This window comes from Cygnus atratus, chromosome 9 (genome assembly GCF_013377495.2).
Source record: "Cygnus atratus isolate AKBS03 ecotype Queensland, Australia chromosome 9, CAtr_DNAZoo_HiC_assembly, whole genome shotgun sequence".
Taxonomy (NCBI): domain Eukaryota; kingdom Metazoa; phylum Chordata; class Aves; order Anseriformes; family Anatidae; genus Cygnus; species Cygnus atratus.
This window is the reverse complement of record NC_066370.1, coordinates 2191797-2208626: the sequence shown is the minus strand read 5'-3', so window position 1 is coordinate 2208626 and position 16830 is coordinate 2191797. Positions and strand designations below refer to the sequence as shown.

At 38.3% G+C, this 16830-nt stretch overlaps 1 protein-coding gene across 2 annotated transcripts in view; it reads left to right on the top strand.

Annotated features, from left to right (window-relative positions):
- Positions 1-16830, top strand: part of PLS1 (plastin 1) — a 40489-nt gene that overhangs the window by 367 nt on the left and 23292 nt on the right. The window contains exons 1-2 of one of the 2 annotated variants that reach the window (XM_035544662.2): positions 6318-6754; positions 7510-7627. The exons of the other annotated variant lie outside the window; for it this stretch is intronic. The gene's annotated coding sequence lies outside the window, so the exon portion shown is untranslated. Of the gene's footprint in view, positions 1-6317; positions 6755-7509; positions 7628-16830 lie in introns of those variants that run through there. 2 annotated transcript variants of the gene reach the window in all.

The window sequence follows — 16830 nt, the reverse complement described above, 5'->3', positions numbered from 1 at the left end:
AATATTACCCTTTAAGAGTAATTCCTAGAGAGAAAGCGAAATCCATACAGCTTTCTGTGCTTTAAGTAATACTTTGATGCTCCAGGAAGACCAGGTACGTCTGGGTTTTATTTTTAACAGAGAATTTTCTGTGTGATTCAGATTAAGAAAAACTTCTTAAGACAACTTAAAAACAGCATTCTGAATGCAAACGTCCAAGCTTGAGACAGGCTTGGAAGAAAGCCTTCTTGGCTAAGAAAGGTGTGACTTGCACTGCTTGCTAATTTGATGAGTTAAAATCCCAGAGACATAATCCTTGGTAAATTTAGGAGAGATGGCAATGTACCTGCTGGGATGGTAGAGGAGTCTGAACAGGATGTATTATTCTTTAGCTTTCAATCTGAAGAAATAGGATTAAGTTACTGTATTATACGATGTTATTTCTTCATTTATACAACATAAGTGGGATTCGCGCAGTGCTGGATAGGAAAAAAAAGTAATTTTGCATGTAAGTCTCCTAAGTCATCAGTGAGATGATATTAATATTGTAGGAATTATGTCATTTGTCATAGGTAGAATGCTATAGAATTTCAAAGCACAGTTTCTTCAAACATTTAACGAACTACAAATTCAGGCTTTTATTTTTTTCCACCTAGCTGTAATAACTACTCATAGCACTTCCCTAAAGAGAAATCTCTGTTCTCCATCCTTCACTGGGCGTGAGGCTAGAAGCTTCTGTTTGTTCCTGGTTTCAAAGCCTCATCCACTACATTCTGGGCAGTATTGTCAAGTTCTTCCTGCTGACTGGGTCTTAGAAGACTCTTCAGTGCCCATAATAACCGTATTGTGTCCTGAGGAGGTAAGAAGTCTTCTGGATGTTCCCTGTGAAATATTTTGTGCTTGCAAAACCTAGCACTCCTCAAACCCTCAAAAGATGCACTCAGTTTTGCTGCTTACTCTTCTTGAGCACACAGTAAGCAGCTCAATAAACTCTTAGTTCATCTCCTTGCTTCTTCCTTATCCCATTTTTTTAATGTCATCTTTATCCCCCAGGAGATGGAGAGGGAGGAGATGGAAAGGAGAGGGAGGTGTGTTTTCCAGCTGGAGAGAGTGACTTGCTGCTAATGAAAGTCGTGTGCCTTTAGGCCATTTTGTGTTTTCTTTACCAATGAGTCTTGGGTGTGCAGAGCTCACAGCTTGCAGAAGTCAGGGAAATTGATGCAGGTAGGTAGAGCTAAGTATCAAATCCAGTGTATGGGGCATTAACAAGAGTTATGACAAAGCTGAATTCCCCCTTGCCCTTGGATAGTTCTATCACTTAATAGTTGCATGATACTTCCACACCCAGGTCTCTATCTTTTTTGGCTTTCGTTGCTTCTTTACCATGTACCTCTGCAGGTCAATGTACTTAGTTTGAGACACTAAGTAACGCTGACTTTGCCTTGGACGAGCAGAACACAAGAGCGTGTTCATTGTCTTATTCCCTCAGTTATTTAATTCTGAGGTAGAAGTACTGTTTGTGTTGGGGCTCATCAGCTCTGTGGATGTATGTGAGATGTTCCCCTGTGTCACTGTAGGGACCCCAGTTAAATCTTGGCTGTGTCTTGCAGCTAGATACAAGTGATTATATTGGGGCATTTAAATGCATGCACACATTCCTTGATGCCTTCATGAGCTGTGAGACACAAATGTTGCACAGGCAGGTTTGGTGGTCAGAGGAGTTGTAGCCAAGATGGTACACTGAGCCCATCTTGAACACCTAAGGACTTTCATGTAATATCAAGGTGTGCTTAGGGCTTATCACTTGTGGCTGCTGTAATCACACCAGATTGTATGATTACTTGAAGTCAGATTTCCATATATAGCCATGAAAATGGTTGTCAGAGTAGTAGCTGGCTGACCTTTGAACACACTGCATTGTTCATGCACACCATAAAAACGTGTATTCCGGCAAGCTCTGTTTTTAATCTGTGCCTGTGTTGCTTAGTCAACTTGTCAAGAGCGAAGGGGCACAGGTTGAAATTATACCTGGTCCTGAATATTGCTTTGAAGATTTAAAATAAAATGTAAAGGGAAGAATGAAGCAAAAATGAGACTGGTGAAAAACTGCAATAGTAAATGCTGGTAAGGACTCATCTAGGTAGGTCTTAGTCCTGCAAGCATTTTTTAATGTGAATAAACCTCCTTAAGCGCTGAAGACTATTCATGAAGCAAAAGCAAACATTTGAGTAATTTGGAGAGCGTGATAGATGATATATTCTTTGGGAATCTGATGTTAATACATGGCGGCAATGACTGTTGTGGTTTTTTTCCTTGTGCACAACTTCTTCTAATAAAAATGAGTTGCCTGTATACATCTTGCCTGTATACGTAGGAGTTGGACTTGATGATCCATGTGGGTCCCGTCCAGCTCAGGTTATTCTATGATTCTATGATCTTTTTGCTACTTGTTTCTGGCTTTCTTGACATTCACTGGGCAAACAGCTGACCAGTGATCACATTGTGGTATGCAAAGGGATATTAACACAAAATCAAAACTGGTATTAGTCAGATCAAGTTGAATATTAATCAAGAGATCTATATTACTAATGGAACCAGTTCTGTGTTACAGTCACGTCAAACCACTTAATTAAGGGATATTTAAGCGTTTCTGTAGCTACACAACTAAAGAAGGGCTGTAAAATGAAACAGTAAGGGTGACTTCTGTTATCTGGTGTATTCTTTTGTGATAAATTGATTACGTGACTTCAGCTTTGATTCATACCAAATGCAGTCATGACCTTCTGTACCTTACTATCTTTTTCAGTACTTCTAAATATAAATTACTTAATGAATTTCTGGAGTTTTTTGCATGTGTCTGTGCTTAGTTACAGCTATTACATACAGATTTCTGAGGAGAAAAAAGGTAGTACATCACAATTGCTTATCAGTGTGGCTGGTATTGCTAAGCCTCAGCAATAAATTATGCATAAAGCAGGTCGTGTGCTTGTACATGTGTGCTTTTGATGGGAAAAGGATTGTCAACCCGCTTACAGGGTTCTCTTGCAGATGTTTTATTAATAATAATAAGTACTAGGAAAAAAATTTGGTGCTGGATGTGGTATTGCCCAGCTTAATTCACTTAAAGTATATTCGCCCTTCAATCTTGTTAATAATCATTGGTAGGTTTCAGAATGGGCTGTTAAAAGCATTGATGTGCAGTAGAGTTGAAATATTAGGCCATGTGTTATCAACAAGATTATATCTACCTGAATGCCAATTTAAAGGATTTGTGTGAGCTTCAGGAACTAGCTGTTTCTTTTCTAATGAGATGTTTCCTTGTAGGTTTTTATGTTCCAGAATTTTTATATTTTAGAATGCTTTTGTCTTGCTCGTTCATAAAGCCTTTCTTCTAGCTTCACATCTCCCTTTCTTCCATTTTTTCCCTATGTGTCCTGCTATTTCTTTGTGTTGGTTTATCCCCTTATGACAAAGGCAAACGTGATTCTGTTCTTTCCTAACCGAGAGGTAGGTCAATAGGAAATAATACGAAATCCTCTCTTCCCATTGACCTGAGTATTTTGCTTCTGCAACGTTTCTAGTCCCTTCAAGCTTGATGTATGGAACCAAGATATATTTGAAACTGCTGGGAGTTTCGCCATTATATAGCTGGCATCAGGACTTGGCTCTGATCCCACATCATCTCTTTTATTCTCCCCTTTGGTATCATGATGTAGGAAGTGAGAAAATAATTCATAACTGAATATAAACATATATTTTGCTTTGCTTGTCATCATCTATATCAGCTATTCAGTTTTGTGGGCCAGAATATTTGTTACATCCCAAACTAGCAAAATGTTATAACACGTGAATAAATTTAAGCCTTATCAATGATTTCACTGGTTTAAAAGAGAGTTATCATTTGCTTGGAATTGTATCCACAGATAACTACTTCACTAATTCAAGGCCTGTTGGACAATCCTTCTAAAAGCTTCTATCTTGCTCATCTTAATCATTGCTATCTGTATATCTTCAAACTTTCGAATGAATTTCATTATCCTGTTATTGCTGTGTGTCTGCAGATATGTATCACTGAATGTACATGGAAAATACGTATCCTCTATAAGTTACAGTGTTGGGAACTCTGTAATGTTTTGGATAAAGTAAAATGCAGTTTCATCAACATTATCCAAAATGTACAAGTGGAAATGCCGTTGCGGTGGGAATTATTTTATATGGGAATTACTTTGACTCTTCTTTCTAACCATTCTATTAAAATTGACCTGGCAAAATTTTAGTTGCCTCTCACGGTTTGGTCACACTATACGTTTCAGGCTGACTGTCACGGTTATTATGAAATGAGATGAAATGTTTCTAGAACAAGATGAAGTGTTAGTGTTTAAATTAGAATATAGTATTAAGCTGTGCTAAAATCCTGTCTGGTTTGCATTCGTACAATGCCACCTAAGTGAAAGAACAAGGCTGCAAGATCACTTGCAAGTGTCTAACGTTACCTGCAAGTGACATGTTATCAACTGTTAGTGGGGAAACACTTCTGATGTCTCCTTTATTATGTGGTATACAGCTTGCTAGAACATATTGGTTATATAGCTAAAAAGTATGCCCAGATAGTACAAGTGTTAAAACTAATCTGAATCAGCATGATATGACTGATAGGAGCTGAGGACAGGCTGATTTGTGGCAGTCTTTCTTCCAACCCCCAAGATGCTTTTTGCTCATTTTTCCTGGTAATACTGGTTCCTTGGTTGCATTGACGAAATAGTGTTTTAGGAAGTAAATCTGCAGTTGAGGAAACCCTTGAACATAACAAAATAAGTAAAGGATTAATAGACTTGGAGATCACAAGAAATCATTTTCATGAGCTAGTTTGGACTCCCGCAAAACTCAGATGGCAGGCTTTTGCTAATGGATGCTGCAGGAAGTCTGGAATGCCTGAGTAAGCTATAACTTATCTTTAGAAGAGCTAGCTAGCCTTGAAGTCAAGATCTGACATGATGTCAAATCCATAAGCTATTCAAATAGTTAGTACTCACTAATATAATATTTTATCTTCAAGGTTGTTTTTTTTTTTTTCTGGCTTAGATTAAGAACTCAGTTTGGCTACAGAAAAGTCTTAGCTATGTAACTAGGGCTTCTGAAATAAATTTTAAAGCCTAACCTAAAGCTGAACTATATTCTGAACCTGATTTCTGTAAATTTTATTTTACTTTTTTTCCAGATAATGGATGTAGCACATTAATAAACTGTGCAGAAGTAAATTGAGATTTAGGGCTAAACATTTATCTTAAGGTTTGTTGTGAACAGGAAGGAAAGGTTGCATTCTGTTGTCTTATTGCAAGTGCGTCATGCTGTTACCCTTCTTACCATCAAGCGGTACTGATGGATGCTCACTTAGTGTATTTTTTCAGTTTTATATTTTGAATCCTTGTAATGTACTTTTAGCTCCAGAGAGTTGTCTTAGATTTGTACAAATGCAGGAGACATGCAAGTCTTACAGGATATGCTCAAACTTATCTGGCCAAATGGTATCTTCTCTGAAGCTGTCTCTGAACCATATGAATCCCATGGCTGAGGTTTTGAATAATTTAGTTACACAACATTTGTAGAGAAATATCTTTTTTTCTCTTCCAAACATGATTTAAAATGACAGTTGGCAGCTACAACTGTACGTTTTCTTCTGGCCTAATTAAGAACAACAGTACCAGCAAATGAGCTTTGTGTGCTCCAGATATTCTTCGAGTTGTACAGACAAAAGTGTTCACTCCGCCTTACTACTGGGCTGCTTTTATGCTCCGCGTTTCAGCAAGCGTGCCTCCTTAAGGCCGTGAGCTCACCAGTGGGCAGCATTTACTGCAAGCTCTGCAGAGACTGGAAGGTTTTGACACGCTGCCAGTCGCTTTTGCCATGTATTGTAGAAGACCGTCCTTTTCTCTCTAGCTTGACCAATGAAAAAAGCAAAACAAAAATAACCTATGAATTTTCCATGACAGAAAATCCTGGCTTGCTTGTAGAATAGTAGCTGATCAGTCTAATCTTCTAATAATCTTTTGAACCATGTAGAGTTGAACAAGGAATTAGCAGGGAACAGAGGGCCATGTTGCCCTCTGATAATTAATGAAAACTTAAAAATACTGTGCTAACACAATGTGCTCCCATGCTGTTTAGTGACTGCAGTCAGCTACTGTCTAAAACACCAGTGGATGTAAACTGAATTGCTGAGGAGGAGAATATGCGTTTGTATTGTTACCCTTAATGATCTTCACATGATTAACTTCTGGGGTGACCTTAAAACTAAGTTCATTAGTTAGCGTCAGCCTGTGGCTCTGGGCTGGATTTCCAGTATTTGCAGCGACCTGAGGCTCCTGCTTGGAGCCCAGCAGAGAGCAGGGCATACTGCAGGGTGAGGGCAGGGCTGTCCTGGCGAGTGCTGCGTTGGCCATGCCAAGAGCTCCGTCCCCTTCTGCCTCGTAGGCTTGTTCACTGATAGCTTTGTTCATAATTTTGCTTTTGAACTTAGGTGCTAACTAAATGCTGTTTTCACACTTAGAGAAGAGAAAAATGATTAGTGATGTTCCAGTTGGCTTAAGAAAAATATATATTTTCTTAAGTTATAGGTAGCATGGAGAGATAAATTCCTTAGCAAAGAACAATGAGGAAGGTGTGTCCTACCTCTTAAACAGCACCAAATCTGGAGGAAATAGAGGCTTGGGAAAAGAACTGATGGCCTTGCAAGATGTTGTGAAAACATCAGTAGCATTATTAACAGATTAAACAGGTAAGGTGAGTGTGCTTTGATTGTAGTAGTTGAAATGCAAGATCCAGCAAACTCAAAAAACTGAAGCATGTATGTAATCTGTGAAATTGTAACTGGCTAAGAGTAAAATAATTTTGGTTATGAGATGGGTAATGACAATTGCTGGGCTGGAAGCAGGTAGATAGTGTAAAGCCGTGCTACTTGCTGCATTTTAATGTTTCTGATTACTTCTGCTTCCTTGCTGTAAATAAGGTGGATCAGAGTGAAGTTGCAACTATTGGACTGTAATAGCACTATCCCTTTCAGAAATGTAATACATAAGTTGTAGTTTAGGGGGAGACCAGAAGATGGTGAGTCAGTGACTTTAACACTACAGTTCTCAGACTCTGCCTGAGCTCTCCACAACAATTGAAGATGCTCCCTGACCTGTGATTCATGGAGTTGAGAACTTTTATGTGACGATCTGATTAATTTTGAAACAAATTTCTAGTCCTTTTGGTTATAAAGAAAGCTTAAAAAGTTAATGAGAATAATGTGAAATGTCTGAAAACAGAAGGCAGATGTCATTCCAGATTAATAATTTTAAAATCCTTTGTCATTTCATAGTTTTTTAATAGATTAGGCTATGACTCATGATTGTTTTTTGAAAGTTTGGGATTGTGATTATTGCTTCTGGTTAATTTTTCTGTTTAGTAATTAACTATCAGTGCTATAATTTAACAAACAAATGGAGGAATAATTAAAGCATAACCGCAAGTTGTAAATCTTATTTGTAGAGTACTGGAGCACCCAGAAGGCTTTTCTGTCAAATGAGATTCCCATCAGCAAATCCTGAGTTCCGGGCGTGTGTTTGGCTGTGTCATAGCCAAAGTTTGTACTGATGCAGTTTCTTCAGTAAGAATTTCAGCATTTCTTTCCTAACCAAAATATAAATATATAGAATGTTTATGCAGAAATTTGGTATAAAATAATGCCATTTTTATTCATAATTGTAGTTCTGTGTTAGCAAAAGCTGTGTGTGCATAAACCTAGCCAGAAAAAGGAGGAGATTAAGTATCATTTGCTGGTGTCTTTCAACTCAATTTCTTTTGCTGTCATAAACTTGATATGTAATGTCAGCCAAGGCACAAAAGAATGACTTCAGGATAGAGTGCCTGAATTAATGTGCTTCTGTTAGCGTAGCCTTTCCATTTATATTTTAGTGAGGTTTGCTTTAGTGAAATGTGAAAGTAAAAGCAAATTTAGATTTAAAAAATTACTTTTCACAGCAGTGACTGGTAATCAAATGGGTTTTATCACAAGCTGTTTCCTAATTTCTCATCAAATTTTCTGTATGTTAATGATAGACGTTTTCCATCTAACACGCATTTGCGTGGTGAAGCTGCTGTGATGCTTTGGTCCGAGGAGGTATGCACCTTGCTATGGTTTCTGGGTTCAGCAGTGTTTCTGGGTTTGGCACCCCATGCTGTGGGGGCTGTGTTTGTCGGCTCAGCCCAGGTTGTCTCCTCGTTCTTGGTGGCAGCCTGTGAGGCACCAGCTTCCCTCTCCAAAGTTTGGTTTTGCCTTCATGTTAATCGTTGCAGCTTTTTTTCCTTCTGCCCATGGCCAGGTGTGTTCTGAGTTCTCAGCGCAGTTCTTCTCTCTGGTTAGTACCTCTGTGTAGATGTTCTTGCCACATGCTGACATTTTGTTCATCTCCTAATTGCAAAGCATTTATTCTGGCCTTCCAGAAGAGTGCATTTACCTGGTGGATTACCAGGTAGATGCACTGAAATGCTGTGAGTGGAGATGTTTCCGTGGGTGAGACCAGTGGATATAGGGACGAGGTCAGAGACGTGAGGTGGTGATGCAGAACGGGCAGAGCACGAGGGGTGCATTGGCTGGGCCCTGCGGAGGCGCTTTGGGAAGGAGGGTCTGGCACACGTGTGTGCAGGGAAGCCAAGCAGCTAGTCGGCATGGGACATGGGTTTCAGTACAACAAACTGCTTTTTGGAGAGCACCAAATGATCCATCCGTAGGGCTGATGTGGGTGGTATCGCTGGAGATAACAGAGAAGGTCATAATATGTGAAATAGTATATTGAATGGGTTGAACTTCTTGAAAGAAGGGCATACATGGTTTCTGTTCAGGGATCAGCCAAACGCTTTTGGGGCCAGTGTAAACATTATGGTGTTTATGATTTCTAAACAGTAAACACGATAGTATGTACACAAGTGAAGCGGCTTCTTCCACTTCTTCCACCAAGTCACCTTAATCTAGCCTGACCCAAGTGTGAACTCCTGGAACCTTGCTGATCAACTTGAAGCTAGCTCTGTAATCACCTATTACTTGAAATACAGACATTGCCACCTCTAAAATAGAAAAATTATATGTTTGCTTTCTAAACAGTGCCTTTAAATGTTTATTTTTTATTTAAAAAAAAAAAGATGCCTTTAAACTCGGATAATAAGATGATCTGATGGGGTTACCTCATTTAAGCTAACATTACTTTGAGTTACAATGGGCAGGCTTGGGAGTGTTCTTGAGCCGAGGAAAACATGTTAATGCTCAAAGTGAATAAAATTCTTCATTACAAATGCATGTGATTGTAAATGTGGATAGTAGTTGCCCTACTTGTAACTAAGGTATGTATTTGAAGCACCCAAGTGAAAATGGGTTCCTGTAACTGTAAGCCATACAGCTCTCAGATACAGGCTGCAAGTTTCAAGAGTTGTATACCAGGACTTCCAGATTTCCTTTGTGACCACTAGTTTTAACTGTATCAGTAAAAGGTAAAAATTATTCTAGGCTTTTGATAGTATGGTGGATGCTAAAGTAGCACAGAAAATGATTGAAATTGGGAAGGTTAATACCACACCAGCAAAGATCACATGTATTACAGTCCTAGTAGTTTCTACAAATATGAACTTTCTAATATGCTGGAGGGGACAATTGTTCTAGAATTTATTCAACAATAGGTCTTCTACGTGAGCTCCTGTTTCCATGGCTGCTCTCTAGTCCCAGTTCTCTTGTCACTGCTCCTGCCTGTTTTTCCATGTCCTTGTTATGGTATGCAGATTTTGTCACTGGATGCAAGAGTTTCTTATTTGAAAATCCAAATATTTTACTTAAAAATCCCATAGTGAATGCCTCAATGATTGTCCATGCATATAGTGAGATATGTAACTAAGTCCTTGAGGAACGTTTTTGATTACACTAACCACATCATTGATACAGCAGCACTAAACAAGAGCTGATTGCTCCAGTCTTGGAAGAAATACCATGCCAGTTGCAATGTGGATAGTTGCAATGTCCTTGTGTCTTCTGTAATCTTCTCCCAATTAAATATTTGTGTTGTTGAGGAATGAAAGAAATATTTAGAAGTATTTGGAATTGATCAAGAAGAAGGTTTAGATAGCATCAAAGGTAGTTTAGATTTATGGTTTGAGTGCATGCAAATTCCTACCCTACTTTCATTTTCCTTACGTGCCTGTGCTTTTCCTGGCAAAGCTAGAGTACTATGTGTACGGTGTTAATGAACTTTCACCGAGACAAAGGTTATGCGTAATAAAATCAATAATATATGCCACTTGAGCAGATTCACTGTATCCGACCTTCAGTTTGGATCAGAGTTCTTTGAATTTAATCACGTCAGAGATTCTGTAGGGAAAACTCTATTATTCAAGTCCCTTAATTTGTTGCTTATTGTGACACAACTGTTTAGTATTTTGTATTGTGTACTAAGATTCTCTTCTTGCTAATTTGTTGGAAAGCTCATATATTTGTATTACATACAAGATGCAGACAGTTCAAAATTCCTCATCTGGAAGCTTTCATTAAGCAAAATGTAAAGTGCAGTTCTTGTATTTTCTCAAAACTGTGATAACTTCGCTTTAGATTAAAGGGTGTCTTGTTTTTGTATTAAAAACCGAAGTATTGTCTCTTATCAAGGGACCTGTGGAAAAAAATATCTGTATTTCTAATACTGATGTGCTTCTTATTTTCAAGTCCTAAACCAAAAACTGCTTGTTGCATGGATGCGGTGTTGTGCGTACTTTTTTTTTCATCTGGAAGTGGTTTGTTAGGAGGTGCGGAGCCCAGGATACTCTGTATTACCAGTATACACAGATTTAACTTTGCTGTTCTGTGCTACTTGCACAATCGAATGGCAACTAGTGTGTTCTGAGTTACTTTATCTTATAAACATTAGCAAATACCACTAATGTGAGGAAAATACTTGTTAATGCACACAGCTCTGCAGGGCTAGTAGTATTAATTTGCGTTGTCTCAGTATCCCAGTTTCACAGAAATGTCATTGTTTCAGGTAGTTGAGATTTGCTAGTGGTGACGATGTGCTCATTAATACCACAGTTTGCAGCAGTTAACGCAGGTGAGGCAAAGGGAAGCAGAGTGGTGGCCTGTGACCTGCTGTGGGACTCAGAAGACCGGGAATGGCCAACCTTCGCTCTCGGCCTTCGGAACTGGAGGGGGAAGGTGCTTGGCGGCTGCAAAGAGCAATTACAGAGCTGGATTTTGCCTGCCATTCATTATCCTAGACAACGGCATGCTTCATCCAAGTGAAATGGAAGACTACAGCCTGAAAGAAATCTTGACGCAACACACCGAAGTGGGAATTTTAAGGAGTTCTATAAATCAGGCTAAATCTGGGTTAATGTTGGCTGAGTTGAGCAGATGTTGCTTTGCCTGTGGGTATGAGGTAGACACAATTGAAGTTCCTGTTCCAAAGCACAGAGGGGATAAAAACACTCCCAGTTCTCTGCTGGATGTAGATGAAACTTGAACTTCTAGGAAAAATAACAAATTAACAAGACCAAAACAGGTCCAGCCTGGCCTGGCTGAATTTGCCCAAATGATTTATGTTGCTAAACTGCTAACAGTTGAGGTTTCCAGAATGTTGTAGGCAAGGTATTTCTGTGAACTCTGCACATAATAGCTCTATTTCAAAATCAGTGACATACAGGTAGTCCTTCTGGCATAGGTAAGCTTTCCTTTGATTTTTTTTTTTATTAGTAATGCTGAGTGCAACAATACAAAGCACAGGCAGGCTGAGAGCCTGTTGAATGATGCATGTGAATGGAACTGCATGAAACTGATACTATCGATGAATTTGCATGGCTATTCTGTATACTCAGCAGCCAAGGAAGCTGGAAGCATTTTGTTTGGATGAACAGGTAGCTTTCTAAACTAAACGTCTATCTGTTTATAATAGAATTGTTCTTCATCCTGACATAAGTATCACAAAATTATTCTGTTAAGTGAAATTATTATTTATTTATACTGTAATAAATGAATTTGGATCGGGCCCATGACCTGTCTAAAAACTAAATATATCAGCTTATTGTTTTGCTATTTATTCTTGAGTCACCCGTGTTTATCTTAAAGGCATAGTAGAAAATGTTGATTTTACTGTTGACCAGATTTACTGTACTATGTTGAATAAATTCCTATAGAGTGAGTAATTAACTTGAGTGCAAGTCTTCTAGTCCTCCTTACATTAAAGTACATATTTCATTGATATAGAATTTCTCTGGCTGGTTTGATAGCTCTGCTGTAGCAAAGATCAGTATGTACAGTTCTGGGAGAAGTTTAAAAATATCAGCTGCTCCCTGTTAAATTGTACCTTGTTCACTGCCTAATGCTGTGCCTAGAAGAGTGAGGAAAATTCTGTGGAGTATCAGTTTATATGTTGAAAAATGACAATTTTTCACTGTTACCATCTAACTTCCAGTAATTACTAAATACTTCTGCTGGTCATAAATATATCCATTTATGGATACATTTTAGCCATGTTTATAAGCTCAGGATGAAACTCGCATGCGCCGACTCTTTAAGATAGTGAAGCTTCACCCTGACCGTATATTTAAGGAACTATTTTTTGTTATACTTCTAATTGGTTGCATTGCATAATTCCTTGATTTTATGCAACAAAATGGAATGTTAAAATGCACTTTACAGTTTATATTACTCTGTTAGTAACTGTACCTAATACCGTAGTTGTACCCTGCCTCTTCTTTTCTTTAAAAAAAAAAAAAACAAAACAAAACACAAAAAAAAACACACTTCAGGAGCTGCAGTCTTTATTTTATATGTATGCATGTGTTATGTTGATAGAGCTAATTACTTTGACCTTTCAGTCATCTCCTGTTTCAAAGTTATATTGGCATCCTCTTTGCTGCATTAGGTGTCTGTATATATACAAACAGAAATATATATTTCTTTCTTTATCAGACCCAGTGCTGATAGCTCGTCATTCTACAGGTATTCTCGATTCTTTCATTCTACCTTTAGAGGACTATTCTATTCCACAGTTAAGAACTCTTTCACTTTAGATAACGTGACGCGTAATTCTACCCTCTTTGTCTCGTGCAGCTTTTTCACTGATATGGGAAAAATAATTTGTCCTTTCACACTGTTAAAGAATTGCTGTAGTTGTCCTCTAATCATCACCTATATATGGAGGTCAAGAATAATTGTAATGTAAGAAAAAAGATTTTTCAATGTAGCATTTAAAAAAAAAAAAGTTGGGCAGGAGTTTTATGTTCTTGAAAAGACAACAGAAATGTGTGTATGTATCCGTATATTAATATAGAGCCAAAATTCGGTGTATCAATGGTAGTTAGTTCCAATGATTACTGTTTCTGCAATATACAAGTCTTTGCTAATGTTTAATTAGCTTTTTCTCAGTTACAATATAGCATTATTTTCTGTCCCTACTGAATATGGAGAATATCTCATGCACATCCTCATTGTAAAGTTCCTTTTGTATCTCTTATACCTGGTAATGCGTTCATTTCTCTCTGAAACAGGTTAGAGCTTCTAGTTTAATCTGACAATGGCTTAAATATAGTGGGATATTTTTGTTCTGTTTTGTTTCTTTGTTTTGTCTTTGCATTAAACTGTATCTCAGTTTGAGTCAAAGCTTGGTAAGAGAAGTCAAATGTTAATGTTTTGTAATTGTAGGTAGTACATACCAGTAACTAATTATTGATACCAACGTGGTAATTCTTCTGCACAACCTGTATTTGACAATTATGCTAGGTTGGCTGTCATTAGAAACAAGATTGAAGGATGATGCAGAGAGCGAGTGGTATTTGCACCAGGAAAGAGGAGGTGTGTCTCTAGTACCAGACAAAAAGAACAGCAACAAAAGAAAATAAGCTCTTGAGTCAGCATTTGTAACATCCATTGTAGTTGCGGAAGCAGCTGCAGCACGAAAACAGGGTAAATAGAATTTGAAATGAAGCTGAAAAAGAAATTGCCAGTTGCCTGCAGGGATGGAGGAAACCATTGGGGCTGATTGCCAATCAGTCGCTCTGTTTTTTTTTTCTGACAGCCTTGATAAGAGGTCAAAAAAGAGACGCAAACTGCTGTTTGGCCTGCTTACTGTATCCCTGGCTGTTGCTCAGCTGCAAATACTCTTCCACACACAAAGAAATACCACAATGATACCAACAGTAGTTTGCATTAGTGTTGGATGTGGAACGTTTCCAGGAGACTCCAGTGAATTGTCTTCAGATACAAAAAGCCTTCCAGGTGTAGAAGGCAGGCTAGGGATGGATGAATAATGTCAGTTGATGGTAAGAATACTGGCTAGGGTTTAAAAGAGGATCAAGTGTACTTTCTCGGCACAAAAACAGTGTTTGTAGCTACCCTGTCCTGGGGCAGCAGGAGATGATTTAATATCACTACAGGCTACAGAAAATCTTAATGTTGCATGAACACTATCAGGTTACAGAGAAACATGTTATCTGTAAATGAACTTATGTTATCAGCAGGCAAGCATGGTTCCAATTGACACGTACTTTTGTAGGCTTGATGTTAAATCTCGTCAGCCTTGGGTGGTGATACATGTGTGCAAGGTATTTATTAGCCTAGATGAGAAGTTTGTGTATTGAAACTGTCTGCAAGGTCTAAAAATTTTAGACATTTGTCTCTGCTTGCTCAAACTAGATCTCTTTTGAATGCCGCAACCATAATTGCAGCACTTCTGCCATTTAATTGACCAGCTAATTTACACAGTAATTATATAATAGGGTATTTAAGAGTGTCTCTCTAAAGCAGAGGTATTAGCTTTATTTATCTGCTTCATTCAAGAACAGATGTGTCTACTGTGGTCCTGAAATAACCAGTGTCTTTGGAAATCCAAGACTGCTATTTTCTGGTATAGAATATGGTGGGAGATCTAAGTTATGAGACATAAAAGATAAGTGAAACTAATTACATTTCAACTTCTGAAAATTTGTCTTTGATAAAATCTGATTCAGGATAATGATAAGTAGTTTAAAACATTAACAGTATGAGGGAAGTATTGCTGTCTTTTGTACCTTGGTGGCCTAATATTTCATTTAGGCTTTGACGTCCTGTTTTCATATTTCAAAGGGCTGTCTTCTATGTCTCTGCACCTTCAGGCCTTTGCATTTTCTTAATAATTTAGATTTAAATGTTTATTTTTTTTTCATTTTTCCCACAATCCATTCTTTCTTTATTTTTAATCAGGTTTCTGTACTTCCAGAAATGTCTGTGTGTAAGGTCTTTTTTTTTTTTTGAGTATGAAGCCTGGTACCTGCTGTTAGTAAGCTTAGCAAAATGGATGAGTAGGATTTTAAATCTAGTACTTAAAGAAGATCGAGTGACACGAAGGAAGAAGACTTAACTTGCCACCCACGCTCAAGGCCATATCCTGTGTGAATCACAAGAGCAGTCCCAGTGAAGACAGAGAAAATACTAACATAAATGAAGTAGGCAGGATTTAATTGAAATAACACGCTTGGTTAAGAACTTTTTTTAATCTAGCATCATAGACGATAACTATACTATGGGAATACCTTAGAAGAAGCAGAAACTCGCTGAGATGAGACTCAGCTGGGTATTACACGGGACTTACTCGCTCTCTATATCTTAGACAAGTGTTAAGTGTAGATGAAGTGCTTATGCTGCAGATAGGGCCAAAGTAAGCATTTTACTTTTGTACTTTGTGACAGTCACTGTTGTGACAAAGGTTTTCTTGTGTTATTTTCTTGCATGGTTTGGCAAACCAGCTGCTACCTTAAAGGGTTTTACCATGTCTCTTGATACTTGTTTTCCTTAAAACCATGGGCTCCACTTGAAGTTTGTTGTACCAGAACCTTAACTTCCAAGTCATTTCCTTTTTGAAGGAAGTGTCTGGTTCTGGTTTCAGATGAGCACAGACTTGAAAACATAAACCCCAGAGAACATGATTTTGAAATCTGGAGACACTTCAGTGGCTACTGACATGAGGCCATGGTACACCTAGTTGTCGCTGACCATAGTGGGTAAAGGTGCAGTGCTGTTGTGTTCTTTTTTTGGTGGAGAATTAGTTGTGCATGGCAGATCTGAATATCTTTATTGTAAATAAAAAATAAACTGTCCATCAGGAATATTTTTCTTGCTCTTAAGCAAAACCGCTACATTGGAAACAACTAAACCAGAAGGGAAAAAATATGTAAATGAACAAGTTTGACCAAAATACTAATTGAGATGTATTTTTGTCAGTTTTTATTTATAAAATAAAAGCAAAGATGAAACTCTGGTAGCCACAGCACCATCTGTGGCATGCTGTCTACAAGCAGAGTATTGCGTGCAGCTTCACGATACTATGATGGGTGCAATAGCAGGCTTACTTCGTACACACAAATGGTGTGTGCGTGGTGGCAAAAGACAAATGCAAATATAACCTTGCATATTGAGACAGCTGAGCGTAACCCCTTTATGAATTTGTACTGCCTAACAAAGGGTTGAATCATCCTGTTATAAAACCATGGGCAAAGTCTGGATAAGAGGGAACAAACAGGCAACCACGTGCTATGGGGGGTTAATATCAACCCTTGGGAAGGTGTCTTCTGTTTTGGTTGGCTTTCTGCATGAAGTTGGTTGGAGAAAGTATATTCATATTGAGATTCCAGTCATTGTGCTGAGTAAAGGCCTCTTATTTCACTCTTCAAGAGGGTTAGCAGGCAATAGGCTTGTCAGGGGATGGTAACTTCTGCAGCAGCTGGGGAAAGATGCATCAGTGTTCACCCACTGTTGTGTAAACATGAATGCGTCCCACTGAGGCTTCCTGCTGTGCAAGTGCTTGG